Raw genomic sequence first — 27,846 nt, 5'->3', positions numbered from 1 at the left:
TTTTGGGGGAAGGGGTAATTAGGTTTGTTTGCTTGTTTGTTTTTAGTGGAGGTACTGGGGATTGAACCCAGGACCTCGTGCATGGTAAGCACACACTCCTATCACTGAGCTATACCTCTCCTCCCATTTTGGTCTTCATATGACATAAGTGCGTGATTTCACTTTGCCTTTTTATCAGCCAAGGCTATAACTTGAAGCTGATTTAACATAGCAGGACAGAGGTTAACTGGAGGGTACTGGGCAGCTCACAGGGTCCTTGGGAAGACTGAAGAATCAGGCTGGGGGGACATACTGGAACAGTAGGGGTTGGGAAGCAGGCAGGACCCCAGCTAGAATCAGGCCGCAGAATCTTGTCTGGTGAGGACACTGCTCCCACCATTTATGGCAGACACTAGACCCCTTTGCTTGCGTCGCCACCACCAACAGTATATATTGGGGACCATTGCTGCTCCATGGTCCTGTTGTCACTAAAATCTTGACCTTGTTGCTTCTGCTCCAGGCATTGATCGTCAGAATCCATTCTCTGCTACCTTGTTTCAAAGCCCAGGTAGAGTGTCAATCTGATTAGTGGAGCTGGCACTATGAGCCTGCACCCTCATTGGAAAGGAAGCTAAAAAAACAAACATCTTATGTCATCAGGTTCTGGAGTGGGATTCAGGGTTGGCCAACCTACAGGGTTCAAGGTGAAGGTATTCCCTAAACATAGGAAGAAAGTTCAGATGCTGGGTAGCCAAAAAAGTGACTAATGTCCACTGCAGTTTTTCCTTTTTCTTTTTCTTTTTTTTATTAGTGTGTCAGAATTAGAGAGGCCAAAGAAAAGCTTGGTGAGCTGGTCACAGTCCATTGAAAATGTCCCAAAAGATTCTTAAAGTGGTCAGATTTTTTTTTTAAAGTTCCCAAAACAGAGAAATGGGAAGTGCTCAGTACATGAGGGCAGTATAGTCTTATCTCTGCATCTGTTACCACGTCTCGTCCTGGAAGGCAACGATTATGTCTTATTTATTTCTTTGTGGCTTGGAATAGGTATTGAATAAAGAGGGAAAGGAGGTGGCAAGGGAGGGAAGGACACAGTTTATATTAGGTTTTATGCTCTTAAACGTGAATATATTGGGGCGTTAAGTAAGCAGGAGCAAAAAGAAAAGTGCAATTTTTAGGACAGAGTGGAAAAGAATCCCACTTGGTCCAGGGAAAGAGACTGAGGAAAGGTATTTTGAAGCCTAGGGAACCTCAGCTTCAGTTTGAAGAAAGAAGCATGGGTTAAAACCCAGAGAGACCAAAGAATTTAAGTGAATACTGAATGTTCTAGAGAAAAAAGTGCTTAGGGGAACATTCAGTGGTAACTTGGCTTTCCATAGTGTTTGCCCTGGAAATAAATTTCAAAGGAAATCTATTAATCAAGACCTCTTGAGCAGTAACTTTTGATGACTTCAGTTAGCAAACTTGAACTTCTAGGGGGGAAGAAATGAAGGTTTTGTTATTTTTAATAAAACATTCTAGGGTCCCCAGTCAATTTACTTTAACAACTTTCTCCAATTATGTAGAAATAAATTTATTCCCATAAGAGGAGTACTGGAAACAGATGGGCTGCATAATCTACCCAAGATTTTTCCATCTGTATTTTTGGGCATCTGGGTATTAACTTGGGATTTCATGGAAAGGCATATGCTCAGAAATGAAAGTCATTTTTACATAAGCATAGCTCAAGGGAGCAGACCATCCCTATTCATGGAAAAGGCCCAAGACAGACAATCTGGACAGGGCAGTGATTGATTTAAGAATGTTCCAACTGGTCAGGTAGAGGGCCAAGGATCTACCTGGAGTGTTTTTGGAGGTGTAAGTGGTACAAACATTTGAGAGGGGAATTAGTGCATGTGAAACAAAAGTGTTTAGAAGATGGAAACTTTTGACTCAGCAATCCCCTTTTTAGAAAGATATATTAAGAAAATTATCAAAGATGTATGCAAATATTTCAGCTCTAAGCATTTTCACTGTGGCATTAATTTCAATACTGCAAATCTGGAAATCTCAACTTCTGCAGCAAGAGTCAAAATAAGAGACTTGTCTCTCATGGCCATACAATTGGAAACTGTGAGACCTTTGAAACTGTTATCAATGGAAGAATATTTTAGGCAGGTTGCAGAAGCACCGAGATAAGAGATAGCTATGTGTACGTGTACATACTTGATATTAAGAAGATGTGAAAATATCAAGGAAGGTCTTAAAGGTGATTATCTCTGCTTCATGACTTTATGAATATCCTGAAAATTGTATTCTTTATGCATATCTGTACTTTCTAATTTTCTACAGTTAACATATATTACTTTTATACTTAAACATTTTAGAATAACATTATCTTATTTTAAGAAACATTTCTTATACATTTAAATAAGAAACAACATTTTCTTATTTTAAGAAAAAATATGCATTACAGTGTATATCTTCCCTTCCAGTACTATTGATGGCAGAAGGAATTTTTAATAAGTAAGTGACTAACTATGTGGTGCATGATGTTTTCATATACATCATCTCATTAACTGCCACAAGACCCCATGAGGTAGAAAGTACTTTTATCTGCATTTTACTCCTGTTTACAAGAAACTCAGGTGTACACCACTAGAGAGTGGAAATGCTGGGTTCAAGCCACGTTGGCTGGCTCTGAAAACCACATATGTTTGTCACACCAGCTGTCACCCAGGTCCCAAAGGATCTTCCTGATGATTCGTACCCCTGCTTTTCATTTCCCAGAATTCTGTCCTCAAATCGTCTTTGAGAGGTCACGTTTCCTTCTCGGGGGTGGGGGCAAGATTTTAAATACCCAATAAATATTTACCCTCAGGGTGGGATTGTTTCCTCCTTGCCACTCTCCCTGGGACAGAGGGCATACCAAGTCTAAGAAAATAGACAGATTTGGTAATAGGGCACAAGAAAGAGGCAGCCTGTCTGGAACAGTGCAGAGGAGAGGTTGTGCATGGCAGTGTAGAGCCCACCTGCCTTGTAGATGCTTCACTGGCAGGATCTAAGAAGACCCTGCATTGTCATCCCCAGGGAGCCTGCCCAGAAGAAACATAGTGAATCAGTGGATGGGAGGTGGGACCCCATTCACCTCTGGGTGGGGAAAGTTGGAAGATTAGAGGTACCAAGGGCAGTAGAGGGAAGGAACAGAGAGAATTTCCAGAGGAGGAAAGTGTTTTTTAACCTTCTACCTGCAAAATAGATCATGCTAAGACATGACCTCAAACGCTTAGATGGAGTGTCCCATCTCTACTCAGCTGCTGGACCAAACTGATGAGGTAGGGAAGCCACTGGCCCTAGGGTTGGTATGTGTGGATGGTTTAACTCAATCCTCTGAGAAAGGACTGTTGGCACCTGTCACACCTTGTCGCACATTGGCCCTGAGTGCCTAAATGACCGACTGACATTAGGGTGTTACACACTGGATCGTACCACTTGGTTTAACTTTATTTTTTGAGTGTGTGGAGCATCAGCATGCTTCCAAAATCAAAACTACATGAAACGGTTTACTCAGAGAAGTGTTTCTCCCCTCCATATCCCTTCCACCCTGCTCCTCCTACCTCCTCCTTATAGGTAACCAAGTTCATGGTTTTGTGGCTTATCCTTTGTGTTTCTTTTTGAGAAACATTTGCAAAAGGTAGCATTCTATATATGCCTTTTTGCCCTTTTTGCTTTTCACTTCATCTCTTCTAGAAATCTCTCTAATCAGTTCATAGGGACCTTCCTTATTTCTTTTTCCAGCTGCCTAGTAATCCATTGTGTGTAAGTACCAAGGTTTATTCTTCCCAAGTTGTTAAATCTTGACAACTAAATTCGAATTTCAAAATAGAACACATCTGTGAACTGTGAATCCATTATCTCTGGTCTGTGCCCTTGCATAGAGTTAAAAAGTATCCCCAGGGTAAGGAGAGGGCTCTGGGGTTGGGAGATTGGGGATGCAGAAGTAGCCAGCTGTTGGATGGGTGCTGAGAACCTTTCCCAAGACTGAGGGAAGGCTGCAGGTTCTACAAGGGATGGAGATCCACACCCCACTCCATCACAGTGCACCAGAGAGGTGACAGACATCAGAAGAAAGTGGTTGTGGGGAGGAAACTCATAAGGGGCCAAGTCCCACATACGAGGACCCTCAGCCTCGTCAAAGCCCCTGAGCTCACACCATGCATGGAAGCAATGGAGAAGTTCTTCTTCAGGGGCATGTGAGTAAGGACCAGGAGTCTCCTGAATGACTGCTCTGCTATTTGGAAGACCTCTAGGACCTTCACAATTCGGATGGAGTCTTCTTATTTTATTTTTGCCATCCTCATAGGATGGAGGATGAGCATAGATCTTTTCCTCTATGTATTTACTTACTTGTTTATAACTGAGATGTAGGAGGCTGTTTGTAGCTTAAATTTCATTCAGAGAAACAAATGTGACATTTCTTACACCCTACATGTTGGAACTAAATTTATTCCTGCTTCATATATACTATCTTACTTGATTCTTACAAAACTCCTGGCAGGAAGATATTAATCCCACTTTGTAAATTTTATATTTTATAAGATCCTAAGAGACTAAGGTTCTTGCCCAAGACCACCCAGCAAATAAGTGGTAAAACTGGAATTTGTGGCCTATGTCTGATTTACAATTCTCGAGCCATCTTCTCTAAAGAGTAACACTTCTCAGTAACTGAGCCCCCAGTTAGTTCATGATCACAATCTTTCAGAGAGTTTAAAGATACACTTTGGTGTGTTTTGTTGCTCTCTTCAAAGCTCAGGAAGTACAGGCTCAGGAAGTACAGGCAGTCCAAGTATATGCTTGACGATCTAGGTAAGTAAATCTGTAAATATCCTGGAGTGATCCTGAATAAGCAGATGAAGTAGTGAAGGAGACTTATTTGGCATATTTTGTGAATGGCGTGATTCAATTTCATCTCTTGGTTGGGAGATGGGAAAATTTGCCCCACTAAAGAGGAGAAGCAGTGAAAAGTCCAAGAAGAGTAATAGGTGAATTAATTACATTGCCTGTAAAAGTAGTTTTTGCTTTCTCATGCTTTTGTCTTTGGTTAAAAGCAAAAGAAGCCTTCAACAGTGAGCTTAAAGAAAAAGCAGCAATTCTCCAATGAAGACATACAAATGACCAATAGGCACATGAAAAAAATGCTCAGTATCACTAATTATCAGAGACATGCGAATCAAAACTGCAATGAGGTCAGAATGGCCATCATTCAAAAGTCCACAGATGATAAATGCTGGAGAGTATGTGGAGAAAAGGGAAGCCTCCTACACTGCTGGTGGGAATGCAGTTTGGTGTAGCCATGATGGAAAACAGTATGGAGATTCCTCAAAAGACTAGGAATAGACTTAACATATGACCCAGCAATCCCACTCCTGGGCATATATGCAGAAGGAACTGTAATTTAAAAAGACACCAACACCCCAATGTTCATAGTAGCACTATTTACAATAGCCAAGACATGGAAACAATTTAAATGTTCATCGACAGATGACTGGATAAAGAAGTTGTGGTATATTTATACAATGGAATACTATTCAGCCATAAAAATGACAATATAATGCCACTGGTAGCAACATGGATGTCTACGGAGAATGTCATTCTAAGTGAAGTAAGCCAGAAAGAGAAAGAAAAATACCATATGATATCACTCATATGTGGAATCTGAAAAAAAAAAAGACCAAAGAACTTAAATATAAAACAAAAACAGACTCACAGACATAGAATATAAACTTGTGGTTGCCAGGGGGGAGATGGGTGGGAAGGGACAGACTGGGAGTTCAAGATTTACAGATACTGACAGGTATATATAGAATAGATAAACAAGTTTATACTATATAGCACAGGTAAATATATACAAGATCTTGTGGTAGCTCATGGGGAAAGAGAATATGAAAATGAATATATATATATATATTCATGTATGACTGAAAAATTGTGCTCTATACTAGAAATTGACACAACATTGTAAACTGACTATAACTCAATTAAAAATAAAAATAAAAAATAAAAAAGCTAGAGAAACAAGTAGGTAGGCTACAAAAGGCAAATGGGACATTCATTTCTCATAAAAATAACTAATACCCACATTAATAAATAAACAAGAAAGAAAAGCAAGGTAGTGTTTGGAAGGACACTGAGGGCAGATGGGGAATCTGGACAAGAAAGAAGTTTGGAACCCACATTGCCCTTTTCTCAGTCTCTGGTGCTGTGTGCCTATTTTCTCTTTGCTTCTCTCAGAAAATTTGCTTTTTTCCTCCCACTTTTTTTTCCCTTTTCTGAACCTATGGTTTTGAATGATGGTTTTGACTCTCAGTGTCTTTCCTCAACTCCTTTCCTGGATAAGAAAGGAAATAAGTCATCCAGTAGGTGCCTTTTATAGTGAATGACAGTGAGTAAGTTTAGAAATGGAAGAGTCTGGAATAGAGACGTTCTCCTTCTAGGTTCTAGAAGCGCCTTCCAGCGGGCGCCAGGCAGGCTCTGCAGTGGGGGAAGTGTGCAGGAGGCAAGGGGGAGATGAAGGCCTGGAGGCTCCAGGAAGGTAGATTCACAGATGTTCCCACATTATACCCTTTGAATCAGCAGATACAGACTTGAACCCAGGTCTCTCTAACACCACCACTCTGTGACTATGAAACAGAAACGACTTTTCCTTTTCTGGCTCTCTCATGGATGGCTTGGGAACTTCAAATAAGATACTAATTGTGTCTTCGGAATTAGAGTACTCTTTGAGATGTGTAAAGTACCGGGACCACCCCACCCGCCAAGTGCAGAGACCATCTACAGATCCCAGGTGGGACAAATGAGGTTGAGTTTTGCAAAGGTACAGATGGATCTTGTGTTTATGAAAATATTGATATTTCAGTTATCACGGATTTTTGCATTCATTTTGATTTCTAGAAATCATGTATTTGAATATTATTTACCTGACTGACTTTTTTGCCATCCTCTAAAATTCTGCGTCGGAGGTGAGTGCCTCATTGGCTTGACCCTAGTGATGGTTTACCTACAGCAAGGTTTCCCAAGGTGTGGGACACACAGAGATAATTTTAGGTGGTACATGGCCATGACATTAAATAACACTAGTCACTTCATGAGAAAGGGATTTTTCCTTTTTCCCATTCTTTTCCAAACCTGACCAAGTTAAGTAGAAAGTAACAGGTTGGTTGCTGGCAAGTATTTGGTACCTCTCTAACACTTGCTAATCTCTTACCAGTAAGAGATTAGACTTTGGGCTCAAATACCTGGAGGTATGCTAGCATCTTCTATTCACCCTCCAGGTCCACTCTTCTCCTTTCTCCAGCTGGCTCTGTGCCCTAGGAGGCTGATCTTCATGGAAACCATTGGAAGGCGTCAACAGGCTTACTTGACTACTAGTTTCTAATAGTGGGAAATAGTAGCAGGTGATGGTACAGCTGGAGGAGGAGAGAGAGGTCAGAACCTTACTCCCCGAGCCCCATCCCTGCCCCGCTTGGCTGTTTCTCTGACAAAGGCTACAACTCTCTCCAAGCATCCACCCCTTCTTTCACAGGTACTGCTCTCCCTGTGTTCCAATAACCGCTTCTTCTCCTACTCTTCGTCCTAGGGAAGTATCACCAGGAAGACACAGGATATCCAGTTAAATTGGAATTTCAGAGAACAACCAATCATCTTAGCACAAGTAGGAGCCAAATATTGCCTAAGACAGAACTATATTTAAAAGTTATTTGTTGTTTTCTGAAATTCAAATTTAACTGGTCATTTTGTATTTCTATTTGCTAAATCCATCAAGCCCACCCTAGTGGGTAATTGTTCCCAACTGTTGCCAGCCCCTTGTTAGTTTCCCTTAACCCTGCCAACATCTTTGTTAATAGTTCCTCCATTAAACTCTCCTCCGTTTCCCCATTCAAGGGTGTCCTCTGTTTTCTGATGAGCCCTGGACTCAGACCAGTAAGCAGTGCTCTCTGGCTGGAATTTTCTACCGTTGTTTTGTTTCTCATTTTGACTTCATCTTCTCTTTGCAGCAAGTGGTATTGATTTTCCTCCCATGGTAATGAAATATATTTTCCCCTCAAGATAAGTGTATCTCCGTTTGAAAATAATAGTAGAGGTGGGACACGGCTATGGCAAAAACCACAGAGATGGTATGCAAGCTGACTGGCTCGTGAGAAACACTCAGAGCTGAAAAGCCTGGCGTCTGGGGTTTGACCATCTCTGGTTGGAATCCCAGTGACACAGGGTGGTTGTGAAGATGCAGTGAGATCAGGGATGCATAGTACTGGACCGAGGCTGGGGGCTCAGTTCATTACCGGTGTCGTGTTTACATATAAAGAAGCATGCATATCATTGTTTCCCAGAGAGGTAAAGTGACTCACCCACAGGCACACAGCAAGTGGGAGAGAATCTGGGGCTGGAGGGCCAGAAGCTGGCTTAGTGCCCCGGCTTTTTCCACAGGACCACGGTCTTGGCTGCATCGTGTGCCGTGGAAATGCTGCGTCAACTCTGGCCTACTCATCGCTCTGCAGTCTGTCTGGCGAGAGCAGTCAGTCCTCATGACTCTGGTTTTTTTGGAAGGCTGCAGTGAAGGCCCTTGAGTCTGGCCAAGTTGATGTTTCAGAGGGAGAGGCTGAAGATGCATTTTTTTCCCTTGGGTTTAGTAAACGCAGGGAAGGAAAGGCGTGGTCCCATTCACTAGTGAATGAATGAATGAATGAATGAATTTAGAGAAATGTCAGGTGAGTCTCAACCTGGATTTAGTGCCTTGCCCTTACATTTCCTGAACATTCCTCAACCAGCTGTAAGGTGACTTCCTGGGGCATCTTCTCCCCTTCTGAAACCACCTTAGGAGACTAGAACTGGCCTGATCTTGGTTAACCTGCTCCTAGAATGGTACTGACAAACACTAGCCAGGACCCTTCTGTGCAAAGCAAATCACTGGGCACAGAGAGAGCCCCCAAAATGAACAAGAAGGAAAGAGGGTTTCTCTTTTCCCCAGCCGAGGACAGGGGTAGCAGATATAAACCACTCACGGTGAAAGGGTAGCCCTAGGGACACCCCACCAGCCTCTCCTTCAACCTTCAAACAGTCCTGAAATGCTGAGACAGCCTCAGATAGTGATGGTGTTATCATGCATGTCCTGCACACGGGCTGGTCCTCATGACGACACCAGGAAGCAGGTACAAGCATTTCCTCAACTTACAGGTGTGCATGCTGAGGCTGAGGGAGGTTGAGGTCTTGCCCCCACGTGCCACAGGCTACGTGCTGCTACTTGCTGAAAATCGGATCAAAACCCTGTACCATGGCCCCAGATCTCAGATTTTCTCCCATCACAACCTGTGTGGAATGGCAGTTAGGGGATTTGCTTACCAAGCTGGTAAGAGGCAGAGATTTGAATCCATGCTTTTAAAAAAAATTATATTTCTTAAGGAATTTAGTGTGTTGCAATCTTAGAAACTGTATTTCTGCTGAATTGAGTTAAAGTACCAGAAAAGTGCTATGGGAACAAAAGAGAGAATGAGGGAGAGAGAGAGAGAAACAGAGTGAGAAAGAGAGGGAGAGAGAGAGAGAGAGAGAGAGAGAGAGAGATCCAATGTGAGTGTAATCAGAGGTAAGGCAGCACTGAGGGATGGCCAGGATTTGGATGAGGTGGTTGCATGGAGCAGACATCACAGGGGAGGGTACAGCATGCACAAGGCTGGTGCTAAGAGGATAGCGTAGGGGCAGAAGACTCTTTAGTCTTGTTTTCCTGTGCACATTGACCTCGGCTGGCTCTGTTGCAGAGTTTCTGGTGTGTGTCCCTCTGGGGCCCTTCTTCAGGATTCTGCAGAGATCATCCTTCTAATATCGAACTCTGGTATTTCTCAATTCATAGCCACCTGCCACACACATCTTCTGCCCTTCGTCCTCTTGATTTTCAAGACAGAGTGCTCTCTGGGAGTGCTAAGAGCCGGCAGAAGTCACGTGAATAGAGAGACAAACCTTCCCAGCCCAGGAGCACTTGGCACCTAACATTCGCATCCTTCCTGGGTGAGTGGTGGTGGGATGGGTGTCCAGGGCCCATCAGTGACATCCCCAGTGGCCCTGGAGGTGACAAGCTCCTCCTTGCAAGCCCCTTGTCAGCTAGGTGGCTAGACAGCTGCATCTCCTTTATTGGAAAGAAATAAGGTTTTTTTTTCCTTTTTTTTTTTTTTTGGCAAAATGCCTTGTTGTGTCAGTCCCTTTTTTTGAAGCAAGGAACATCATGACTTGCCTATTTGCCTTCTTTGATGAAAGGACAAAGCTAAGGGCTTTGCATTTTCCCATCTTCTTTGTAAAGGGGGCCTTTCAAGAATAGCAGATAAGTAAAGGCCTGATGTTTGCACAGTTTACAAAGGGACTTAGCGCTTTTAATCCTTAACAAAACTAATAGGAGGGACAGATGTTTGCTGGCATCAAGTGAGTCACTGAGCCCGGGTACAGTTGAGCCATCGGGGCTGGAATCAGTTAGTAGGAGTCAGGGATGAGTATTGAGCAAATGCAGAACTTCAGGTGCTCGGGTCAGTACATGTGCCATTACAGGATGTCATCTCTGTGGTGCTATTTCTCCCTCACTTAAATTAGGTTGCACAGTACTCTTCCACTTTGCATAATGGCAACCACATCATCTGGGCTTAAAAGATGTTAGCTCTACAGTTGTTTAAGTCACTGCTGTGGTTGTCATTGTCACTTCTCTGCTGCACCGAGGCACGTGTCCTGGTGGCAGAGGCTCTGTGACTTGGGATGCAGGGTGACATGATGGGAAGAGTGTGGAGTTAGCAGCTCACTGGGAATGGTGTTGCCTTGGGCGTGTTGCTTAATCTCTCTCACCCTTGCTTGTTTTGCTAGGATAATGCAGACAGCCACACTCTCCCTTTTGTTCTTGAACTACAGATCATTAAATCAATTTCATGCGTGATGACCAACAATTTTTAAACAACAAAATAAAATAGAACAGAATGGAGCAGAAAATGCCCTAGTGCACTACGTGTGGTATGTGGTGTGATGGAATGTTTCCACACATACATGTGTATAGTGCATTGCAATGTGAAATGAATTTCTTACTGTGAGTGATACTTGAAAGTTTTTGGAACACTGTTGTCAAGATTAGAGGTAGTTAAGGTAAATTCAGTGCTGAGCACATAGTAAGTAATGGAATCATTGTCCTTCTTCATCCGCTGTGTCTCCAGAGAAGCCAGGAAAATCTATGGCTGTCTGTCTACATTGAACCACATAGTCTGCTGATCTTGAACTAGCAAAGGACAGCTCAAGTGGCTGGGACAGTGCTCCTTAATCCTGTTAGCCATCAGAACTGCCTGGAGATGCCCATTCAAAAGGCAGATGATGGAGATTGGCACAAACCTTCTGAATCTGAGAAGCACCAGGCTTGTCTTGAAGGAATTAATGCCTTCCAGGCATGCTGTGCCAAGAGCTCCTTCGCAGGTTAATACCTGGTGTCCCCTCCTTGGTTAAAAAGGATTGAAACAGCCACTGGCATGTTGATTATCACTGAACAGCTGTGCCCCAGCTCAGATTAGAGTGGCATCTGCTTGGAACAGAACATCTTGTTATTCTGGGTCACTTTTTCTCCAGCAGTCCAATCGTGATGGTCGTGATGGTGCATATGAGACTTATTCAGACATCTACCATGCACTGAAATGTTAATTGAATTGTGCTGAGCTTTTGCAAAATGGCCTCTCCACTGTCACCAGAATGACCTTTCTTCAATGATGCTCTGATCTTTTTAGTCTCCTGATTTTAACCCTTTAATGGTTGCCTTTTCTCTAGAGGATGGACACCGATTTCCCAAATGAGACATTCAAAACCATTCCAGATCTGCTCCTTACTAACTGCCTTATTTCGTCTTCTGATGACCTGGCTTCATGCTTATCCTCTCGTTTCCGTAATACTTACAGCTCCTTGAATAGGCATTGTTGTTTGTTGTATGTCTCCACACTCATTCAAATGCTTTTCCCCCTGCTTGGAATATCTCTCCCTGTCTCGGTCACCTGCTGAACTTCTTTTCATTTTTCAGGGCTCAGTTCACCTCTTTGGTGAGCCTTCAAGGTTAATTACCTCTTCCATTGAAAATCCAGGAACCTGAGGGATATATTCATAAATACTCAATTATGATAAATTATAGTCAATTTATTTAGTTGTCTATCTCCAGGAAGGCATCTCCTGGCAGGCATGTAATAATTATGATATCCACTAAATGAATAAAAATGTCTGCCTGCTTTTATTAAAGACCTACAGAATGCCAAGCTGGAGACTCAGGCATGGTAGACTGTGTAGTGGCCCCGCCACAATATCCACATCCCAATCCCCACAACCTACGAATATTACCTTACATGGCAGAAGGAATTTGCATTGATGATTAAGTTAGGGATATTCAAATTATAATCCAGAAGATCCTGGATTATCCAGCTGAGTTTTATTTTCATTTAATTTAATTTTACTATTGTATTTTTAAATTTTATTTATTTTAATTTTATTTATTTATTTATTTATTTATTTATTTATTTATTTATTTATTTATTTATTTATTTATTTAGCAAAGCAAGGATGTATTAAGCAACAGTACCCTCTCAGGAGGGGAGAGAGGGCAGGCTCAGCTGAGCAGCTACCTGGCTGGGTTTTAAATGCTATCGTAAATGTCCTTATAAGAGACAGCAGAGGAAGAGATACCAGGCAATGTGAAGACTGAAGCAAGATGCTATAGTGCTGGTATTGAAGAAGGAGAAGAGGCCATAAGCCAAGGAATCTAGAAGCTGGAAAAGACAACAGAACAGATTTTCCTCAAGAGCCTCTGAGGGAAGCACGGTCCTACCAACACTTTGGTTTCAGCCCAGGAAACTGCTTTTGGACATTTGGCCTCCCAAAGTTCAAGAGAATACATTTGTGTTATTTTAAGCCACTGCATTTGTGATAACTTGTTACAGCAGCAATAGGAATCTAATACATCAGATAACATGTATTATGGGACAAAAATAATAGATGGTACTTACAGGGGAGGAGTAAATTAGAGCAGTGCCTCTCAAATTTTAATGTGTACAAGAATCACCGGGAACATTACAAAGCAGATTCTGATTCACAAAGTCTGGGGAAGGGTCGGGGAGTCTACATTTCTCACAAGCTTCCAAGTGAAGACCATGTTGCTTGTCCAGGGATCACACTTTGATCACATGGACCAGAGAGCAGTTGGGTGAACACAAACAAACTGATCAAAATGAAGAGTTTTGGAAAGGTAGCTGTGGACACAGAGTTCTAGAGACAAAAATCTGATGGGCAGGAGTTAGTGCAGTGATGGCCCTGGAGTGGGTGTACGATTGTACCAGTTATCACTTAATGCCCTTCTTGGTGGGGAGTCTGGAGGCCACTCGCTTTCATTACCTCTAGTACTTCCAACAACCTTGCAGACTAGGTACCTTAATCCTGCTTTGATGGATAAGCACATTTACAGGTCTAAGGATTAAAGACTTTGGCCACACCCACAATGGACAGACACACAATGGTCCAGAAGCATCTAACTCCAAAATAAGTGGGTTTTTTCCCCCCCTACTTTCTTCCACCACTGTTTCTCGATAGTAGATAATATGCCTGTGCTTGGGAGCTTTGCAGAGAGAACACTGATTTTCTGTTTTCCTGCAAAGTCCAGAGCCCACCTCCAGTGAAACAGGCTCATGTTAACAGGAACTGAAATTGAAATTGCCAAGATCTATGCTGAGAAGGAACCTGAGCTTTTGCCAGGGCATTCTCTTAGGTCAAGGGCATCCAAATGCTGGCAGAACAGCAGGGTAAAGGGTGGAGAAGTACATGGCATCCTCTTCCCTTTGGTGGATAGAGGAGAAAGTGGATGACTGAGCATGAGCTGGCCCTTAAAGAGGGCCGTCCCCAAGGGTGAAATTAGAGAAGCCAGGGGCATTCAGCAAACCAAAGGAGCGGGAACAGGGCTAAAACAGGAAGAGAAAGCACAGATCCAGGACTAGAATGGAGCAGCAGTGGCATCAGGAACCAGACAGGGGTCACAGAGGGAGACTGTGTCCTTTAACTCGCTCCACGTCTGTAGCTTGGGTGGGTCTCCTCGTCTGTGTATGGGGATGGTTATACCGATGCTGTAGGGACAGTCAAGATCAGAACGAACCTACATAAATCTCCAGTCGTTCTCAAGCTGTCGTAAAAAATGACTGATTGCTTCAAGCAGCCGGGATGTCTGTTGTTGATCTTTCTGTGCTGTTGGTTTTATAGCCTGAGATGGGAGAGAATGACCTAACATACGAGTCCCCCACAGAGTTCCTCCAAGTTCTGAATGGCCAAGCCCTGTGTTAGCAAGATCTGTGTGTGTGTGTGTGTGTGTGCGCGCGTGCGTGTTGTTTTTCTATTGCTCAATGGCACAGAACCTATGGGAAGTCCTTGAATTTTCTCCAGGTTATTCAAGATCATCCGACATTAGGAGGAGAGAGAAAGTACATTTGGGCAGGCAGAGGAGTTTTAATTTTGGGGTAACTTCTTTGATGGCTGGCTGATATCTATGTAATAAAAGATACAAAAGGGCTTTTCCTCTAATTCTTCCTGCACCCACTCCTCAGTCTACCATTTAGAGGCTCTAGTCGTAACCCCCAAAGCTACTTTTCTTGCCGGGGCTGCAGATTTTATGGATTTTAGAGGGTACTAGTGGAGGACAATAGTATTGTTAGCATTCAGGAGACAGCACTGTGGATTCATGAACAATATAAGTCTTATAACTAGAAGTGGAAGGAGCCCCAGCTTTACTTGGGCAAGTTACTTAATCCACTCTCGGTCTGTTTCTTCATCTGTAACGTGGGATTGGAAAGAGCAGCCACCCACCTCCTGGTCTTTGTGAGGGTTATTTAGGAAAATGCTGGAAGAGCATTTAGACCAGGGTTCAGCAAACTTTTTCTATAAAGGGTCAGAGACTAAATATTTGGGAGCTTTCTAGGCGGTTGGTCTCTGTGGCAATACTCTATCAACGCAAAGCAAAAGTAGCCACAGGACACATGCAAATAAATGGGCGTGGCTGTGCTCTAATAAACCTTTATTGACAAAAACGGCCCTTGGACCATAGTTTGTAGTTCTCTGTTTTAGAACAATACCAGTAAGCCTTCAAAGGTGGTGATAGTAATTCTGATTCTTTGGTATCATTTGTTAGAGCATCCTCATATACACCTAACCCTTATTCTTTCAGCTACCAGGTTCTCCAAGACTGGGGCTGGTTCCTTTCATTTGTATCCCTTTTGGAGGAGTTGTTTTTGTGAAAGTGCTGGTGGGAGAATGGGGAGTCTTTCCTCTGGGCTTTAAATCTGATGACAGAATCCTATCAGCCAAGTGTTTCGGGCATTGCTTTTTTAATATGTTGGGCCCTTAATGATTTCATTTTTATTGACCAAACCTTAGAGTGACTGAGGATAATTTGAGAAATAAATAATAGACAGAATGGCTCATTTCTCATAAGCACAGCCAAGATTCGCCTGCAGAAATGGAGAGGGGAAATTTTATATGGAACAATTTACTGCAAAATGTGAGTAGACCAAGGTAATCTAATTGTTTACTTTTAGCTATCTCTGAGATCTGAGTACTTAAGGCTAAGAGAATTTATTTGATGAGTTTATCCAAGAAACACAGCTTTTCTGGTCCTACTAGCAAAGCATAAGCATTTATTTAAGTGGTGCACACCCTCCAAACATCGATGACCTTGTGTTCCAAATGAAAAAGTATGAAAAAGTTCATCAGTATGCTTATCTCCTGATGTGTTATTAGCTAGAAGCCAAAATTAATGAATTTTGTCAGGTTGCCTCAAGTAGAGCTAGAAAAGGATAAATTTCTTTGGCAGTCAGTTTCCACTGTCCTCTGCTTCGCGTTTTTTTCTTAGCATTATTTCTAAGGATCGCCTGAACTTAACCATTGCCTAGAATTCTCAGGGCACAAGGTTGAATAGTATTGTATTTCCCCCCTCCCTCCATAATGTCCTTTAAAATGTCTGTAAATTTGCTGCACAAACAGGAAAACACACAAACACTAGGATCTAGGACAGGAACATCAAAAAGAGTGACTGGAGAAAGGTGTTGGTAGTTCATGCATTTGATGTCAGAGCTCCTTCGGTTACGGGAGATGGAGACTCGATTCAGTCTAGCTGAGGCAAAAAATAATTTCGTGGACACATGTAACTGAGATGCTCACTAATGACTGAGGCCAAGGGTGACAGGAAAACGTCGCTGGGCAGATCACAAGCACAGCTATTACAGAGCCCGCCCGACGGTAATATGATATCCCTGACTTCTCTCCCTTTGTCTTTCAGGAGAGCTCAGTTAGAGGTAGAGCCAGAGTAGAGGTTCAGTCATAGGGATCCTCATTTAAATAGCCTCGTTTTCTTAGACAAACATTGAATGTCACCAAATATCCTTCTTCACACCGTACAACAGGGGTACCCATTCCAGCCTGGTACGGAGGATTGTAAGGATGACTAAACGAGGAGCAGCATGAAAGTGTTCTGTACCTACACATAATTTATTCATTTCATTTGTTATTTGAGTCCTTTGAGATTCAGCTCCTTCCCAGAGGAGTGGATGTAAGAGGAGGCCATGGGTAAAGAGTTGCCTGATCAGTGTGGGCAGAGGAATAAAAGCTTTTAAAATCTGTGATCCCCTGAAAGGATCTACTCTTAGTTTTATTTTTATTTTATTCATGTTCAGTTGATTAGTGCAATTCTTTTTAATGGAAATATAGTTGATTTACAATATTGTGTTAGTTTCAGGTGTACAGCATAGTAGTTCAGTTATACGTATATATATATATTCTTTTTCATTATAAGTTATTACAAGACATTGAACATAGTTCCCTGTGCTATACGGTAGGACCATGTTGTTTACCTATTTTATATGGAGTAGTTTGTATCTGCTAATCCCAAACTCATAATTTATCCCTCTGTCCCCTCCTTCCCCTTTGGTAACCATGTACTTGTTTTCTATGTCTGTGAGTCTGTTTCTGTTTTGTAAATAAGTTCGTTTGTATAATTTTTTCATATGATATTTGTCTGTCTCCTGCTCTTAGTTTTATGTTAAGAATTTGTGGAGTGAGAAGCAAGTGCCTTCTGCATGTGAAGGCTGACTCTTTTTTTAGTCACAATGTGAATTTTTTTTCTCAAATAATAATGCACACCTTTAAGATTATTATTGGCCATAATTTAAACTCACATCCTCAGTTCAGGGTGCTGGTGATCGTCACATGTCCTTGAAATTTTGCATGATTACAAACTTTTTTTCCCCCATCCTGGTGGACTATTTTAGGGCATGGTTTTGTAATAGAGATACATCTACATTATTTAAGACATGTGAGTTGCAAGAACCTCAGAGTCCTTCCAGCCAGGCACGTGCTCTCTCCCCTTAGTCTGCGCCAGGGCACTGCCGAAGGGGCCGGGGGAATAGCAGGCATCAGTGTCCCATCTTGTACCATGATTTCCCTTGTCCAAAATTCAAAAGAACTCTCTGGTTTGCACAGTCTCAGTCTGTTACTCTAGACTTTCTTCCCTGCAGGTTGATATTTTCCTAGGGGCCCTGGGGTTTCTTGGCAACTTGATCTGTTCCACCAGGCTCTGACATGCCTGTGCATTGCTGGACCCCATTTCTGTCAAGTTTCAATTTACCTTCCCAGGACATGGCTCAGACCCCATGTAAATTAGTAGATGGAAAAAGATGCCCAAGAGAGGGAGCAATCCCAGCCTCACATAGAAAACCTCAGACTTCTCTGTGTGTTTTATACATGGCCAATTTGTAACGCTGATTCATGAATATAGTATACTGGGGTCTAGAGGGATGATGTCATGGGGCATGCAAGGAATGGAGTAGGAGAGAGAACGAAAGGGAAGTGGTTTCAAGACCATCAACGTTCTATCGTGGTGTTGCCTGGTCAGTTAAGCCAATGCCTGCAAAGATGTACCAAGGAGTGCCGTTATTTGAGCATCCCAGCGGAATTCGTAGCAAAAAAATCATGGTTTCAGGATTTGAATTTTTACTTCCTGTCTTTTTTTTTTCACTTACGGATTAGTTTTTTTTTTTTAAGTAAAAAACTCTCTCCTCATACTCCAACATTACCAGTCCTTATGTTTTATAGCTTTTTAAAGTTTTGTTTAAAGGACCAGCATAACCCCAAACCCTTTCTCTGAGGAGAGAATTTTAAGCACCTTGGTGAATATCCTTATAAATAGAGAGGTATTGGTAAAATTATTTGACAAAAATGGATTTATATATATTTCTCTATAACTTATAATTTATTTAAACAGTTCACAGATTATTGGATGTCTAGATTGTCCTCATCTTTTTTCCTAATGTATACATACATAGAGCTGAGCTACTTATGTAGAGTCAATTAAGTACTTTTTTAAAAAAGAAAAAAACCACTAACAATTACAAAACATAAACAAAGGTGCATAAATGGTTACAAAATCGTCCCAGACTGAAACAAATGATCAGTATTAAAAAATACTAAAAGTAAAAACTGAAGTGCTGGGGAAGATTTTTTTACCTAATCATTGAGATGATTTTATTATTGTGCTGACCTACTTCTTTATGGCAAGAATGACTTTATCATCTCATTTTCAACAGAATTAATTCATTTTATCCATTCAGGATCTATTTATTGAGTTCCTGGCAGAAAATAAAATTTAAAAAAAGGCCCCACACTTCCAGAGCTTATGTTTGGAAGAGAGGAAGGTGGAGGGAAACAAATACATAAATACAAAAACGTCCGATACAAACATGGTGTGCAGAAAATTAAAATATGATTGTGAAATGGAGAGGAACACAGGGTGGGACTCTCCCAGGAAAGGACAAGCAAAATGAGAATTGATGACAAACTTGGGCCAGCCGTGCAAAGACCAGGGTGAAGGCTGTTCCAGGGAGAGGGGACAGCTAGTGCCAAAGCCCTGTGGTGGGAATGAGCTTGACATGTTTCAGGAAGACAAGGAAGGTCATAGACATTTTAGGTCATTAGTGAAGCAGAAAAAATGGCCCAGGATGAGAAGGGCCAGAGGGTTGGGAGGGGTCCAGGGTGCACCAATTTTATCAGCCAGGAAATAAGGTTGAAATTTATTATCAGCACAATCGGAAGGTACTAGAAAGTTTTAAGTCAAGAAGTGACATGATGTTACTCATATTTTCAAATGAGACTCTAGATGTCCCATGGAGGATGGAGTGCAGAGGACAAAAGTAGGTATAAGTGGAAAGCTAGTTAGGAGTGGTTGTAGGTCCAGGTGGAAGGTGACGATGGCTGGACCAGCTGCCACTGGGGAAGTGGGAGGACTGGATGGACTGGGGATATGAATTGGACACAGAATGAACAAGATTTGCTGATGGAATGCAAGTGAGGGGTGTAGGGGGAAAAAGAGCCACTGAAAGTACTGAGAATAGTTATTTTATCTGGTAAACATGTTTTTTTTTTAAATGACGTGTTTGGGCAGCTATTATAATATGACACATAGGGTGAATGTTTTCTCTCATGGCAATAAACAGTGCATTTCATTTGTTAAGGACCTACCATGTGCTGGTCACTCTTTTCCTTACTGTGTGTGTAGCAGGGATACAGAGATGTATATCAAATTAAATTCTATTCCTTTCACTTCACTTACTAAACTACAAAATGACCCATGTGTTCCGCATGACCACTGCCCCTGTGAGGATTGCATTGCCGAGGAAACAGATTGTTAAGCAGAGGCACTTTAGCTAAATCCTCTTAAACATGCAATAATTCAAAGTGCATAAAACAGCCAGCACTTGGGTTTGCAATATTGGCTTCCAAATGTCCCCCTCTGAACGCCTAACTATATACCTAATAAGGTGCAATGTTTAGATGCCTAATTCTGCCCAGAGTTCTGGATTTATACATTCCTGACTCAAATCCTGCTCTGAATGTCAGAATTTTTAATTAATCTCCCCAAACGGTATTTTCACATAATGAACTCTCTGCATGCTGCTAGCTTCAAACAGTAGACAAAAAGCCATTCTTTTCTTTCCCTCAGTCAGATTTTTCCTTTGTAAAACATTAAGCAAAACTGCTTAATTTACCTGTATGTGTTCAAATACAGCTGGAGAGAGTCCATAATTGGAGATTTCAGAAGGAGATGTTGTTTGGAGACTAACTAGCTCAATTGTTTGATACATAAGGAACCCAAGGTTCAGAAAGATTGATTTATGTGTCCAAGGACCCACAGCAGGTTCATGGGCAGTGCTAGGGCCAATGCCCACTTCCCCTAGCTGGTGACCCAATGGTGTTCCTCTTTGTTTCCAGGTTGTTCCTCTCACCATCTCTCTCCTAAAGGTCATCCTGACTACTCTTTCAGTATAAATCTTCACATCTGACTCTCTGTCACCTACATCCTTTGCAACCCAGTCTCATTCACTGATCCTAATTACTTCTCCCTGTTCTCCCTTCACCCCTTCCTCAAAGGCAGATTCTTACTCCAAGTCCTTCTGACCTTATCATTCACTCCCATCACCATTTCTCAGGCTCATCGATCTCCTTACAAGATCAATGCAGTTACCCATCAAATGTGTTTTGCACAAATGGATTTTTTTTTTAAATCCAGTGCCCATGGATTGTGGCCATAAGACTGTCCTCATTTCACCCTGTCATTTCATTAAAACAAAAAAGGAAGATCCAGTGGAGTAAAAACAAAAGGTGTTATTGGAATTAATGTATCATGTATAGATAAATTCTTCTTATTTAGGAAACTCCAATGCTAAGCTTATTGGAAATGGAAGATGAGTCCTTGTGAGCATGAGATGCAAGGAATCAAATAGGTAGATACAACCCTTCTGAGAAAGACATGAGTACCTCATTGGTGGTGTGACCGAAGAGGAAAGATGAAGGCCAGGGCAAGTGTACTGAGAAATACAGAATGAGCCTGGAGCCTGATTTGGCAGAAATGGACAGGACCTTTAAGAGCAAGAAAACATGACATTCAAATTTAAGTTCTGCCGTTTCAGTTGACCTGGCTAATACCCCTGTGTCTCCAACTCAGGTGACTCAGAGATTTTATGTAACAGGATGTCTTGGGAAAACCAGAAAGGGTCCTTGTCCTAGACTTGGGTTGACACTCAGGGTAATGGAGGTGGGGCAAGACCTCAAGGTTTAGGATGCGGAACTAAGATTTTCTTACACTAGGCAATGAACCAGAGGTGATTGGAAGAAATGTAAACCCTTAAGAGTTTGAATAAATCTTGGGAGAAAGTTGAGCTTTGCCCTGGAATTACCATGGGGATTAAAGTCAAGTTTATCTAGATCTGAAGGGGCATGAGCCTGAACATATCCAGGCATTGGGGATAGAAGGAGGTAGAGGATCTAATTCTTCTCCTCTAGTAGCTCTTAGGAAAGTATGTCAAATCAGCTCAGTATGGCAATAACTAAGGAACAAGGCAAAAATTGGTTAAAGATAGGAGCTTCTTACTCACATCCACTCTTGGTAGGACCCTTTATATACTTTATGCAGTAAACAGAAGATGACTAACGACAATGTTGGGCCACCTTAGGTCAACCTTTGTCAGGTAGACTATTGAGAAGAGACTGAATTTTTTTCCTTGGCCCACAGAATTGGCTGTTTGGTTAGAAATAACTGCCTCTTGACTTATTTAGTTGTATTCTTTCATTTAATGAATATCTATGGAGCATCTGGTCTTTGCCAAGCATTGCAGGAAGTGCTTGGAGTACAATGATGGACCACAACGGAGACATGATCCCTTGCTATGGAGATCAGAGTCTGGAGGAGAAGAGAGGCATCAATCAGAGAATCAGACAAAGCAATATAGTGTTATACCTGTGATAAGAGTCATGAAGGAGAGGTACATGGTACCAAGAGAACACATAGCCAGGGGAACATATCTAGGTAAGGTGCCAGAGGCAGCTTCCCTGAGAAGCTGATCTGAAGGATGACTAAGAGTTAACAATTGGCAAAGGCAAATGAGAACTCATTCCAGACTGAGGGATCAGCTTGTGCAAGAGTCCTGTGGGATCCATGAACAGAAGCAAGGCCAGTGTTGTAGGAGTGGCATGAACATGGAGGAGGCATAACACACAGCTGGAGAGTTAGATGGGAACCAGAACACAGGGCTTAGAAGCTCCACTCCTCTTTCTCATAAAAACAATGAGAAGCCATCAAGTTGTCTCAAGGAAAATATGATCATATTTAAAGGTTGAAAAAGATAACTCTGGCTGTAGAGGAAAATGGTGCAGAGAGATGGTTACCAGCTAGATACTTTGCACAGATCTATGATGGCTTGAACTGAATTGACGCCAGTAGGGATAGGAAGAACTGAATCTGACAGATATTCTGAAGGTAAATTCAATAGAGTTTGGTGGAAGTTTTCTTCAGGAGTATTTTAGTTTGGGTTTACCTCCAAATAAACTTTGAGCCAAAGACTCAAGTAATTTATTGGAATATACAGGGCACATTGGTACAAAAGTGGGAAAATGAGACAAGGAAGGGAAAGCAGCCACTAAGAAGTGAAGTATTAAGCCAGTTACCATAGTGAGAATCAGAGCTTAGTTCATTCTGGGAGCCAGGGGAGAATTATGCCTCAGAATTACCCAACTCAAGAGGCAGAGAGGCTGAGCTATTGATACATATGAAATTCCACCAGTTACTGATTTAGGTCTGATGTGGGGGCATGAGTTTTTGGGCTCTTCCAATCTGCCTGCATGGATTTAGAAAAAGTTTTCAGGAACAGAGATGTAAACATTGACTGTTGGAAGTGGTCCAAAGCTCACTGCAATGGTAGGGCCCAGGGGATATGGGGTTGGGGGTGGAACATTGACTGTGTCTGCTGTAGGGGTCGGGGTGAGTGTCAGAGGCAACTCAGACTTCTGGGTTGCACTGTTGAGATAAGAAACATTAGGAAATGTGACATGCCAGATCCTGGGAACGCCAGGTACAGCCTTCATAGACTTTATAGTTGAGCAACTGAGCTAGGTAGTGAGAACACCCAAGGCAATTCTCCAGGGAGCAGGCAGACAGACTCTGGTGCCATTTGGTCCTAATCTCATGGGAATTACTGAGGGAATAAATTTGATGAACTGAGTTTGGAGTGGGCACCAATCCAGGGCAATCAGCAGTGGAGTGTTTCCATGTTATTCCTGAGACAGAGAGGAGAGCTAGTCCTCAAAAATGGTGGATGGTTTCAGAATTGGTGGGTTTTCATTTTCTAGGGCTGGTGTAACATATGATCATAAACTTGGTGGCTTTAAACAACAGAAATGTCTTCTTTCTCAATTCTGGAGGCCAGAAGTCCAAAATCAAGTTATCAGCAGGGCCACACTTCCCCTCATGTCTCTAGGGAAGAAGCCTCTCTTGGCTCTTCCAGCTTGTAGTGGCTCCTTATGTTCCTTCATCACTCCAATCTCTGCCTCCATCTTCACGTGACACTCCCTCCTTGTGTCTCTACCTTATGCCTCTCTCCTCTTTCATTTATAAGGACACCAGTCATGGGATTTAGGGTTCATCCTAAATCCAGGATGATCTCATTTCAAGATCCTTAACTTAATGACATCTGCAAAGACCCTATTTCCAAATATATCACCTTCACAGGTACTGGGGGATAAGACTTGGATACGTCTTTTGGGAGTCATTATTCAATTCACTCTGGAGGGCTAAGATAGATCTGTATATGTTTACAACAGTTTAGGAATTCTGAATAGGCTATTTTCAATTAATCATTTGGTCTAATGTTAAGCCATACAGATTTATAGTCAGGAAAAAAATGTAAGCAACTTCTCAGAATGCTTTATGGGCTCCATGGGATATAGCAGATTTGGAAGGAAAACTCCAGGTTGGTGGAAGGAGATGAAAATGAGCCCAGAGCAGAATCTGTTCACAAACTAATAAAGCACAAATGAATTAAGAAGGTAGAACCAAATAACCAGAAGAAAAACTTCAAGCTTTACATGGGTAATAAGTGAAAAAAGAGAATAAAATAGAAACAGAGGTACCATTGACAGTCATGATGAAGGAAGGAATAAAGGCTTGAAGATATACAATGAAAAATGAGGAAAGTCAATGAAGTATCAAATAAGGCTACATCTATAAAATAAAAATTTATGGACTGGAGACCGTTAAAAAGGATCTGTAAGTCGCTTTAGGAAATATTTCTTCTTCCAGCTGTTGCTAGTGGATTCTCTGACATGACAGCTACTGCCTAAATCAAAGACATTTCCAACAACTATTGGCCAACTAACCTTTAAAATCCTACTTCTTGAGCTTACTCCTCAGCATTCACTCTGGAGGGCTAAGACAGATCTGTATATGTTTACAACAGTGTAGGAGTTCTGTGCACCAAAATAGTTTTCAAGCATCTATTGTCTTCTGGTATGGTTCATATTCTTTGGAAAAATCTAATAGACTTAGTTCTGCTATTTAAGTAGACCACACAAGTCATAGATTACTGGCCATCAAATTAGATGCTCCATTTGGGTTGACCATTGATCCCTGGTCCATTTACTAGAGGCCAGGGGAAGTCAGACTGAGGGCTCTCACCATATGTGGATCTGTCCCTTCCAGAGTCATGGCTGGAATCAGCATGAAGATACACATATATTAAATAGGTGCAATGAAGCCATGTTCATGCTATGAAGTAGAGGTGATTGAAGGAGTGGGCACAGAGGAACTGACTCTTAAATCTGAGTAGTGGGCAAGAGTGAGAAGGCAGAGGGAGGTGGGCTGAGTGGTGATGGGAGGGTAATCAGGAATCCTGAATGGAGTCTATTCACAGACCCCAGGGGGGACCCCAAGTATGCCAGTCTAAGACAGCTGGACCAGGGGAAGATCACTCCAGCAATCTTATCAAAACCGCATGCTACTCTCAGATAAGAAACCAACTGGAAACCGACAAAAGACTTGAATTATATTTAATCACCTTCTTTAAGGGCTGGAGGAATGCTGCCCCATCTTAGGTCTTTCACCAGAAAGCTGGCACCAGGAAGAGTGTTGTTCAATTAACAAGGATGCCAGCACTTTCATTTATTAATTGATATGTTCCATTTTAATTAAAATCATCATAGTTAATTACTCATCTCACTGTGTGCAACACCAGCTGACTAAGCTGCAGGACATGACGAAGGCAAACTTAAACATGAGGTGATTCAAGGGAAACGTACATTTAACCTTCCATTGTTGCCTCTGCCTCCAGGAAGGGAGCCTCGTCTTGGAGTCAGTGGGTGTAGCAGGAAGAGTACAGGCTTTGAAGTTCATACATGTGGGTTTGGATGTTGGCTCTGCCGTTTGTGAACTGTGTGACCTTGGGTGAATGTTTAATTTCTCTGACTCAAATTTTTTCATCTAAACATGGGAATAATAATAGTACCTACTGCAGAGGTTTGGTGAAGGGTTAAATAAAATAATCAAAGTGAAGGGCCAGGTATATAATAGGAGCTTAATGAACATCAGACCCCCACCCCCACCTGGATATTATTCACGTGGTAGCGTCTCCTTATCCATCAAGGCTCAGCCCAGCTAGCACATCCTCCAAGGTGGCTTCCCTGAGTCCCAAATCTTGTCCCTCTGCTCTGTGTTTGTGTATTTATTCCTATCCTATGACTGTATTTGAATCTTCCATTTACTTGGGTGCCCAACGGGTGCACACATCTCATCAGGAAGCAATTGTGGGTTTTTTTAAAGATTGAAATGAAAATAGTATTTTTCTTATATGTTGTATATTTTCAAACGGCTACCGAGTTAGTAGGACATGAATACTTACTACATTGTTTGCATGTAACAACGTAACAAACAAAATTATTAGGTGTCTCTTTTGGCCTAGACGTACTGTGAAAAAATTCCTGAGGCCAAGTGTACTCACTGTGAACCAAGATAATTCAGGAACTTCTGGTATGGGAAAATAGTGATATTCAGAACTAGAGAAATAACAATGCTTATTATTATTGTTATAATATGATGTGACCATTGTAATAATACCATGATTACTAGCTAGCAGGTAATTAGCCCTTACTGTTTCCCAGGCACTGTCCTGAGCATTTGGGTGTGCTTTAAGAGGTCATGTGTTCTAGCTCTTTAATTCCATCAACAGCCCTAAAATAAAGTTCATCTCTCCCACATTACAGAAGAGGAAACTGAGGCCTAGAGAGAATGAGTAACTTGCTGAAGGTCACTGAATGGGCTGATGCTGGAGCTAGGATTCACCTCTAGGTATCCTGACTCCAGACTCAGGGCTCTTAACCACCTGCTTACCAAGGCCGCAGATGCAAAGAAGGGGACAGAGTTGAGTTGCCTAGAAGGCAGAATCCACAGAATTTACAGACTTCTAGGGCCTGGAGGCAGTCGATATTTGGGGATGTTTATCCAGCTCACTTTCTTCAGAAAGGCTCCCACCCAGGGGTTATAGGGAGACACATGGATTGGTGGCCCCAACTCTGATCCTTGCCCTTGAAAATGTCTGCAGGTTTCTAGAAACCTGCCGGGTGACTCAGGTGAGGCCAAGTGGAGCTTCCTTTAAGGAATTATGGATGGAAGAACTTTGTTTCTGTTGCTTTTCTATGTCGGTATCAATCAACTCAATAAGATGGTTATTGTCATACTAATGACAGGTTGCAAAAGTGAAGGCTCACATCCTCTTGCTTTTGAGGTAGCTGGCTGGGGTCGGTCCCCATTGCTATGTTTCTTTTGGCTGGTTTTTTCAGTGGTTTTGCAGATTCTGTGAGATCAGTATTCTGCCAATAACTTCTTTCATTCGACCCAGACGTGCTAGACTTCTGTCCCTTTTAACTGGAAGATATTTAACTAGAACCCCGAACACAGATGCACCTAAAATACACCACCAAAAAAACAGGGTGGAGGCAATACATCCATCACTAGCTATTCAGCCTCTTAAATTGGGCGGCCATGGGTGTCACTCAGATTGCAGACTTCAGCTGGGCCACCACCTCTTAGAAACCAGGCAGTTCTGGGGAGTTCGCAGAAATAAAGTTTGGGAAGGTAGCTTTCCACACTGCCCGAGAGGTCAACAATCTACCTGGCAGTTACACCGCGGTCAGATTATAAATACACATTTGCAAACGCCTCTGTAATTGTTCAGAAACAGTTCAGGCCTGTTCATGCAGGGCGAGTTACAGAATGTTAATGGGGAAGCTCACCCAACATCTGTTTTTGTGGTCAGAGCCAGATTTGCTCCATTTCAACATTTATGGGAATAAAGCAGCAGATCGAATATTTTCCTCTGCCAACTCTCAGGAAATACAAACTCCGCAGAAATGGACATTTGCGTGGCTGACTGATGGGTTTAGTGTGTGCGTCATATTTTCAGCTATATGAAATACAGTCTTATTAAAAATGGTCTGGCTTCTTAAGAATCTAATAATACTCATCACACAATTGAGGTTAGGTGACTTTCTTCATGACCCTCCCTGCCTGGGGCAGGATGGCTAATACCATAATTAAACAAAGAAATCCCTGCTAGCCATAGACAGTTATGTAGACAAGTGGGTGTGGCTGTGTGCCAATACAACTTTATTTACAAAGATTTAAAAAAGATATCCCTGCTAACTCTAAAGCATGGTATATGGAGATGCCCTTGTAAAAGTGGTAGATTTCAAGGCGTGCGATTCAGAACGTTTGTGTCTTTGACTTTTGATTTGAGGATTGTGCTTGAAATCAGTGTTTTTCTGCTGCTGTACCGAGGCAGGTAACCTTCTCTCTCCTGATTGTAGGCATATGGGCCTCTCATATTCCTTCCTTTCAGCTACCCTGGATGATGACTGTCAAACTCCACCACTACCCATCGTCATCTCGCACATGTCCCAGGACCTATATGTTAAATGTCAGACCATCCTGAATTC

General features: G+C 42.1%; 1 protein-coding gene and 1 non-coding gene across 4 annotated transcripts in view; one reads left to right on the top strand and one right to left on the bottom strand.

The window, feature by feature from the left end:
• The window catches only part of ADAMTS18 (ADAM metallopeptidase with thrombospondin type 1 motif 18), a 543,678-nt gene that overhangs the window by 115,908 nt on the left and 399,924 nt on the right, over window positions 1-27,846 (top strand). The window lies entirely within an intron of this gene.
• On the bottom strand, window positions 47-119 carry TRNAG-ACC (transfer RNA glycine (anticodon ACC)). Its single transcript has one exon. It is a non-coding gene; the product is annotated as a tRNA-Gly (tRNA).

Source organism: Vicugna pacos, chromosome 9 (assembly GCF_048564905.1).
Source record: "Vicugna pacos chromosome 9, VicPac4, whole genome shotgun sequence".
NCBI lineage: Eukaryota > Metazoa > Chordata > Mammalia > Artiodactyla > Camelidae > Vicugna > Vicugna pacos.
Note: the sequence above shows the minus strand (reverse complement) of the source record. Positions and strands in the feature narration are given on the sequence as shown.